The sequence below is a fragment of the Peromyscus leucopus genome, chromosome 22, assembly GCF_004664715.2.
Source record: "Peromyscus leucopus breed LL Stock chromosome 22, UCI_PerLeu_2.1, whole genome shotgun sequence".
In the NCBI taxonomy this organism is placed as follows: domain Eukaryota; kingdom Metazoa; phylum Chordata; class Mammalia; order Rodentia; family Cricetidae; genus Peromyscus; species Peromyscus leucopus.
Window position 1 is genome coordinate 4420919 of NC_051081.1, and position 8328 is coordinate 4429246.

The 8328-nt window shown below is 43.3% G+C and overlaps 1 long non-coding RNA gene across 1 annotated transcript; it reads left to right on the forward strand.

Moving 5' to 3' along the window:
• Positions 1 to 1779: 1779 nt before the first annotated feature.
• LOC119086419 lies at positions 1780 to 3596 on the forward strand. Its single transcript, XR_005089700.1, has 3 exons — positions 1780 to 1932; positions 2095 to 2229; positions 3418 to 3596. It is a non-coding gene; the product is annotated as an uncharacterized LOC119086419 (long non-coding RNA).
• The last annotated feature ends 4732 nt before the right edge of the window (positions 3597 to 8328 follow it).

An 8328-nucleotide genomic window follows, 5' to 3' on the forward strand; every position in this document is an offset into this window, starting at 1 on the left:
TCCAAATGTAGAAGTTCTAGTTGAGGAATTTCCCATTTTTCTGTGCCCAGGAGTTGCTTGGGTTCTAAATCTAGTAACGCTCATTCTGGATTTTTCCAATGTGTTGAGATTCTGAGCTACCCGTCTCACTCTTAGATGCCACTCATAAAGTCAGACTTCCTTTATGTTTGACACAATCCTTGTGGTTTTTTTTGTTCTCTCTCTCTCTCTCTCTCTCTCTCTCTCTCTCTCTCTCTCTCTCTCTCTCTCCCTCTCCCTCTCCCTCTCCCTCTCTCTCTCTCTCTCTCTCTCTCTCTCTCTCTCTCTCTCTCTCTCTGTCTGTCTCTGGATTTCCTTCCACACTGTAGATTCAAGGTCTTTTCTCATCTCTTGGGGTTTAAGGCATTTTAAACTGTACCTGTGAATAAGGACTTAATTGAAACAGGTCAACTCTTGGATTTTAAAGTGTTCAGCCATGATGGTCTCTGGTAATACATGATGCTTTCCTTCTTAGATGCCAGAGGAAGAAGTGTCCTTTCAGATAGAATTGCTCAGCTCCTGCCCCTCATCATCAGTACATCCTAGGCAGACAAGGACATTTTTGTGGGAGTTGATCTCTAATGTTTTAGATGTGAATATTCCGTTGTATTCTTAAAACTTTATAGAAGCAGAAGTAGTGTGACATGTAGTAGAGGTGGTTGAGAGGAATAATCTATCAGGTGATCCCAAAATATTACCACAAGTTTGAAAGCCAGAGGACTTTTTGAAAAACAAAACAATGTGGATATATATACAAGCCTTGAACAAGTTTCTTTATGAGGGCCTGAGAGACTCTTACAAGTGGGCAAATAGGAATGATTTGAAAATTGACGTCCCTGCCGCATGGTGGTGACACTTGCCTTTAAAACTGGCCCTCGGGTGGCAGAGCCAGGCAGATCTTTGTGAATTCAAGGCCAGCCTGGTCTACAGAGTGAGTTCCAGGACAGGCTCCAAAGCTACACAGAGAAACCCTGTCTCAAAAAACAAACAAGCTGCCGGGCGTTGGTTGCGCACGCCTTTAATCCCAGCACTCGGCAGGCAGAGGCAGGCGGATCTCTGTGAGTTCGAGGCCAGCCTGGGCTACCAAGTGAGTTCCAGGAAAGGTGCAAAGCTACACAGAGAAACCCTGTCTCGAAAAACCAAAACAAACAAACAAACAAACAAAACAAAAACAAAAAACCAAACAAACAAGAAAGAAAGAAAGGAAGGAAGGAAGGAAGGAAGGAAGGAAGGAAGGAAGGAAGGAAGGAAGGGAGAGAGAGAGAGAGAGAGAGAGAGAGAGAGAGAGAGAAAGAAAGAAAGAAAGAAAGAAAGAAAGAAAGAAAGAAAGAAAGAAAGAAAGGAAGAAAGAAAGAAAGAAAGAAAATTTACATCCCCAACCTCAGTATCATTGCTGACACTGCTACTAGCATTCTAGACCTAGACACAGGCATTTGCTTGATCAAGGTTGGCCCCTGAGGTGACTTTGGAACCATTGTTAAGTTTGTCACAAAAGTGTTCATGGAGGCCAGCATTTTTGTGGCCTTTTATCCACACTGTTCTCAATTTGTTACTGATTTTGGCTTCATAATTTCTGAAAGCATGTTTGACTGGTGTATGCAATGGATCTTTAGAGTATGATGTGGAGGTCTGAGGGGAACTTTGACCACCAGGTTCTGTGAACTGAACCTTAATTGCTATAATTGATCAGCAAGATCTTGATTTGCTTGTGCAGAGCCGTGTTGCTGGATCTCTGAACGTTTGAAACCCTTTGGCAGGCTGTTGGATGCATCTCCATGACTGGACACTTGGATGATGGTTTCTATTCTGTCTATCTGGTGGCAGAGAAAATGTTTGTGGTCACAAGGCAGAGGGATGGTGAGCAGCATGCCTGGGAGTCTGTTACTGGTGGATCCTTCAAGTTGTGCTGACCATGTGAGTTGGCTACCTACATTGTGGGCATTGGGGGAATTGTCTGGGTTAAGTAAGTCAGAAGTCTTGAGCATTTTGTTTCCAAGTGGTCTATCTTTGTTGAGTATTTTAGCTGTAGTTTTAATTCCCTTTCTCATTATTATATTATGATTCATCTCTCTATAGGTGAACCCATTGGTCAGAATACTAAAGTGAGCCTTCACCTAAAAGAAGACCTGAGAGAATGCAGAGAGCAGAGGAGGGTCAAGGAAGCTATGAAGAAACACTCACCATTCATTAAGGTCTCCCTTCACCCTCTATGTGAGTATGGGCTTGGCAGTGTTTGGGTGGGTGGTTGTGTTGGTGCCTGGCCTCTGGCTTAGCTGGGTGTTGAGTTCTCCTCAACTCATTCAATTTGGTGGTTTACTTAGAGAAGGAACAAGAGAAGGAGATCAGAGAAGATGAGGTAGAGAAAGAGAAAGATGAGGAAGCAGGAGGAAGGTAAGAATCTGGAGTACGAGCGTAAGAGTAAAGATGTGGGAGCAGATGAGGATGATGACAGTGGCAATGGTAAGAAAGGGAAAATCAAAAAGACAAAGAAGAAACACATGCGTGGATCAGGCAGAGTTGACTAAGGCTGAGACAACTTGGACTGGAAAGGCTACTGACATCATAGAGGAGGAATATGGTAAATGCTGCCACCGTCTCCCCAATGATTGGCAAATCCATGTGGCAGTCCAAGTGCATGTTGTGTAAACTAGAAGGGTGTACAGAATGTGCTGGAGGTGGTAGAGCACAACTTTTCCACTGCTTCATAGCTGAGAACTGAAAGCCATGGAACCGCATGAAGTGATCCACTGGGAACGACTGAGAGTGGCCTGTGCCTGGCAGTGGTTTCACCTGCCCCTCTGGGGGACCCCCCCCTGCTCTGCTGGTGGTGGTCATCACGGCCAGGCTTCTGATTGGAGGGACACTTCTTGCTAAGAGCCTTTAGGTTGACTTGGTATTGGGGCTGTTTTCTCTGGAGCAGCCCATAGTTTCTACTCTGTCCCTAGGGTTTCAGGAGTATGCCATTATTCCTGTGTCAGTTGTTTGATATTGGGGACTTGAGGCAATGTTGTCCTAAAATGCATTGCTGGGTTCTCTTTCAGCACTTCTCTGTAGGAAGTCACATGGGATTCAGGGCATTGCTCTTCATTCCTTGGCAAGCTCCCCTTGACCTTTCTAAAAACAAGAAGAAGAACATCAGACTGTGTGTCTGTCTTGTGTTCGTCATGGGCAGCTGTGTTAAGGTGACACTTGAGTACCTCGATATCTTCTGGGTGTGATGTATGTATCAAAGGCAAAGTCTTTGTCAGCAGGCCTTCAGCATACAGCTGAGACCGTCTTTAACCCAGACAACTATAGTCCTTGGCTCTTAAGACCTTCATTTACTATGTATTTTAATCTGGTGACCTCACCAGGTCTGATCCAACTTTTTCCTGCATTGTCTGCTCTGCTTCATTGAAGACTTTACCTGTAGCATGGTTGATTTCAAGGACATCTCTGACAACTTGAGAATTGCTCCAGCAGAGCAAGATCCTGAACATCATCACCAAAATCATTGTGAAGAAGAGCCTTGTGCTCCCTTCTGAGTTGGCAGAAGACAAAGAGAAGTAAGAGAAGTTCTATGAAGCAATCCCCAAGAATTTAAGGTAAGATGGGCCAATGCTTTCTCGCATGACCACTTCATGTTTAGGGTGTTGTTTTCCAATCACAATTGGACTTGTTCTTTCCCTGCTGTTAATGCTTGCAATTGCTGAAGATTCCCCAGGCTGCATGCGCCTGTGCCCCCTCCACCGCCCACCCCATCAGCAGCCAGCAGAAGGGCTGTTCTTCCTGACTCCTCTCTGCAGCCCCTCAACGCCCTTGGAGGCCCCCTAGCCACACTGTGAGATCCGGTAGCAGGCCAGGGTCCTGTGAGGAACCATGGAAGTCACACCTTCCCTATGTGCCAGCCTGCTATGCCACCACCATCTCAGACACAGTGATGACCATTGCCACTTAGTGGACCAAACTGGTGAGCATCTGAGGGCCCCTAGCACCTTCTAATTAGTTTTTTTAGTCCTGCGTTTGTCCCGAATTTCCTCACTCGGCTCACCCTCACCATGTTTCCTTTTCTCATTTTTGAAATGAGAATGTATATTTTGTGCCATTGTATGTTGGAAGTATGAGATCTTCTATTTAATTTTGATATTGCTGGTTTTTACACTTCAGAGACTGCAAAGGTCTCAGAAGAGACCAGACTGTGGATGTTTGAGCCAGTGTTGCATGGGGTAGACCCCGGAGACTTTTGAAGTTGGACTAAATGCATTTTTGTATTATGATCTGACTACAAGCCTGTTGGGGTAGGGAGTAGAATGTGGTGGTTTGAATAAGTATGGCTCCCATAGACACATATATTTGAATGCATAGTCATTAGGGAGTAACACAGCTTAGAAAGATTAGGAGGTGTGGCCTATTGAAAGAAGCATATCATTGGGGGTTGGGCTCAAATGTTTCAGAAGCTAAGCCAGGCCCAGTGGCTCTCTCTTTTCTTGCTCCCCAAAGATCTGGATGTAGAACTCTCAACTAAACCTCCTGCACCATATCTACTTGTGTTCTACAGTGTGAAAAGAGAGTAAACCTCTGAAACTTTAAACAAGTCCCAATTCAGTGCTTTCCTTTATAAGATTTGCTGTGATCATAGTGTCTCTTCAAAGCAATAAAACACTGATTAAAACATCACCCCATGTGGGTGGCCAGTAGTCAGCCTGGGGATTGGTTTTTTGCTTCTAGTCTTCCCAGGTCAAGGATTCATTGAGAGAGGAGGAGAAGTGTGGAGTCAGCGCACTTTCCCTTGCATCGTCCTTCTCTCCTTTTCCTTGGTCTATAGAGGATGGGTCCAGGGCTGTGGGCAGCTGCTGAGTGAGAGTCCAGAGACTGGGGCCACAGCAGGCTTGGATTGAAGCACAGGGAGCAGATTAGCTCTGTGCATGTGTTGCACTGGCTGTTGATGCCTCCCATGGCCCCTTACTGCCTTGATCACGCCAGTGGCCCCAGCCCAGGTCTCAGGGCCCAATCGGATCATATCCTCATGTATGCCACGTGCCTTTCCAGTTTGGGGGTCTGCCTAACACAAGTAGCACCCCATTCTGAGTGTCCTTACTAACCAGCTGTGCTGACATGGGAATCAGACATGAAGCATGAGAGGTCTGGGGCATCAGACAGGTTTGAGGCAGGTTTGAGCAGCTGAATGGTCCCCATTCCTGTGTTCCCACTTGTCCCACCTGGGGACCAAAGAAGTTGAGACCATTCACTGGCCTGAGTGCTGTCTACCTCGGCTGAGAGTTGTCTTTCTTTATCACTGTTGCTGCCGTTTAAGCAATGTCTGTCCCAATCAGCAACTGCAACTCTGCTACCAAAGTGGTTCTCCTCAAGGGCTGCAGCCTGAGGGGATTCTGTTCCCTCAGGCACTGACTCTTTAGGGCTTTGAAAGGAACTTATCTCAATCTCTGCTGCTCTAAAGAACTCAATATTCAAAGGTGGATGTAGTGGGTAGCCATTCCAGCTTGGATCTGGAAGTTCCAACCACCATTGAGATGACACACACCCCGAGCCATATATGACATATACATTACAACCAATTTCAACAAGGGACTTTAAAAATATAAAGGAAGCAGTAGTTATGTATGGAATACACTCCACATACGTAAAACAGATGTTAAATTTGTGGTCTACCTCACATAAAATGATTCCAGCTGTTTGAGAATATAGCCAGCAGTTACAGTGGAAAAGCTGGTTGAGAGAAGAGGCAAAAATTTAGAACAACAAGGTAAAATCAGAGGTTTTGTGATCTCCCAAGATCAAATACTTGTTGAGGGATGTTTCGCTGACAGGAATGTACAAGCCACTTATGATGAGCATACAATATCCCTATGCCATACAGCAGCTCTAAATGCTTGGGGAAAAATTCCAGAATGTGGAAAACCAACTGAGGTATACACAAAGATATTCCAGGGACCACACAAACCCTTCACTGATTTTTTTTACAAAGACTGAACACAGCTATAACAAGAGCTGTGTCAGATAAAGAATTAAGAAAAGTATTAACTGAGTCCTTGGCATTCAACAATGCTAATGCAGAATGCAAAAGAATACTTACACCATTAAAGATCAGATCAGCTCCTTTGGAAGAATGAATTCAGTATACTAATGGTGTTCAGTCTCTTAATTACAGTAATGAGGCTTGAATAGGAGAGACAAATCCCAGAGGTGAAAGAAGGCCCCAAGGTACCAAATGTTTTAAATGTGGTACACCAGGTCATATAAGTAAAAACCATACATGGGGTACTCCTAGAAGTAATACTCCTTCTAGGAATAGCATCAACAGGAGACCCCAACCACCTCCTGGATTATGTAGAAGATGTAGCAAAGGCCAACACTGGACCAGTGATTGCAGATCAAAAATAGATATACAAGGCAACCCTTTACTGGTGGAAAATGCCTCAGAGGGCCTCTTGCAGGCTCCCAAATCAAATGTAGTATGGACATTCCCAGCCACTGTGGAAGAAATTCCTCTTGAGGACAACTGAATAAACCAATTCCTAATGTAAAAACCGATACTGCAATGGGTGATAAAAAAGCTTTGATAGATGGATCACAGTTTACAAAGAACACAATAAAACAAATATTTTGGCAGATTTCCATAAATGAATGAAGACCAAAGCTTAGAATTCGAATTAATGTCCTGGTTCTGGAAGGCCTGGTAGACACAGGTGCAGATGTGACCCCAATTACACCAAAATCATGGCATCCCAATTGGCCTCTTCAAGAGGTAGATGTCCAACTTTTAGGGATTGTCACCCTATCTCAGATAAAACAGAGTTCGAGATTCGTTGAATGCATAGGGCCAGAAGGACAGAGAGGAAGGCTAAAGCCATATGTAGCAAATGTAGTAGTAAATCTTTTGGGCCGAGATCTGTTACAACAGTGGAATACCCAGATTAAAATTCCTACACTTTCAGAAAAGGAATACAGACCAATGCATGTTTCTAGGAATAATATCATGACATGCTATAAAAATCAGTCACCAACCATTCAGGCTGTTCACAAACAGAGCACAACTGTTGTTGAACTCTCAGAAGTACCAACTGCCTTACCTTTAAAATGGCTAACTAATAAACCTGTCTGGGTTGGACAATGGCCTTTGACAAAAGAGAAGCTACAAGCTTTAGAACAGCTGGTTCAAGCTCAGTTAAATGCTCAACACATTGAAGAATCTACCAGCCCTTGGATTTCTCCTGTATTTGTTATTTAAAAAAAATCTGATAATTGGAGAATGCTGACAGATCTGAGAGCTATTAATAAAGTAATTCAGCCAATGGGCTCTCTACAGACTGGGATGCCCTTGCCCTTTCTGCTACCCAAAGAATGGCCTATAATAGTTATTGACTTAAAAGACTGTTTCTTTACCATACCCTTACAAGAAAATGATAGAGAAAAATTTGCCTTCACATTACCTAATTATAATAATTCTCAAGAGATATCAATGAAAGGTCCTCTCACAGGGAATGTTAAACAGCCCTACTTTGTGCCAATACATTGTGCAGAAACCATTAATTCGTATAAAGTTTCCACAATCCATAATTTATCACTATATGGATGATATCCTATTAGCTGATCCAAAGTTAGATACATTAGAAAGCATGTTTGAAGAAGTAAAAAAAAATTTTGCCTCACTGGGGACTGCAAATTGCTCCTGAAAAAATACAAAGAGGAGATTCTATTAATTTCTTAGGATGTAAGGTAGAGCTACAAAAAATTAGACCCCAAAAGGTACAACTAAGGAGAGATAGATTGAAGACTCTTAATGATTTTCAAAAGTTATTAGGAAGCATTTCCAACTTACTGGGTATCATGGGAATACCCAAAGATGGACTACAAAATTTGGCTAATATTCTAGAAGGGGACAAAGAATTAAATAGCCCAAGAGAATTATCAGCCGAAGCTGAGAAGAAATTGGCTCTAGTAGAAAAGACAATTTGAGCCGGGTGGTGGTGGCGCACGCCTTTAATCCCAGCACTCGGGAGGCAGAGGCAGGCGGATCTCTGTGAGTTCGAGGCCAGCCTGGGCTACCAAGTGAGTTCTAGGAAAGGCACAAAGCTACATAGAGAAACCCTGTCATGAAAAACCAAAAAAAAAAAAAAAAAAAAAAAGAAAAAAAAGAAAAAGAAAAGACAATTTGAGAAGCACATGTGGGTCGTGTGGATCCAGAACTTAAATACATTCTTGTCATATTCCTCTCCATACATTCTCCAACAGGTATTTTGATGTAGAGGGAAGATATTACATTGGAATGAATATTCCTACCACGTAAACCAAATGAGAAATTAAAGACTT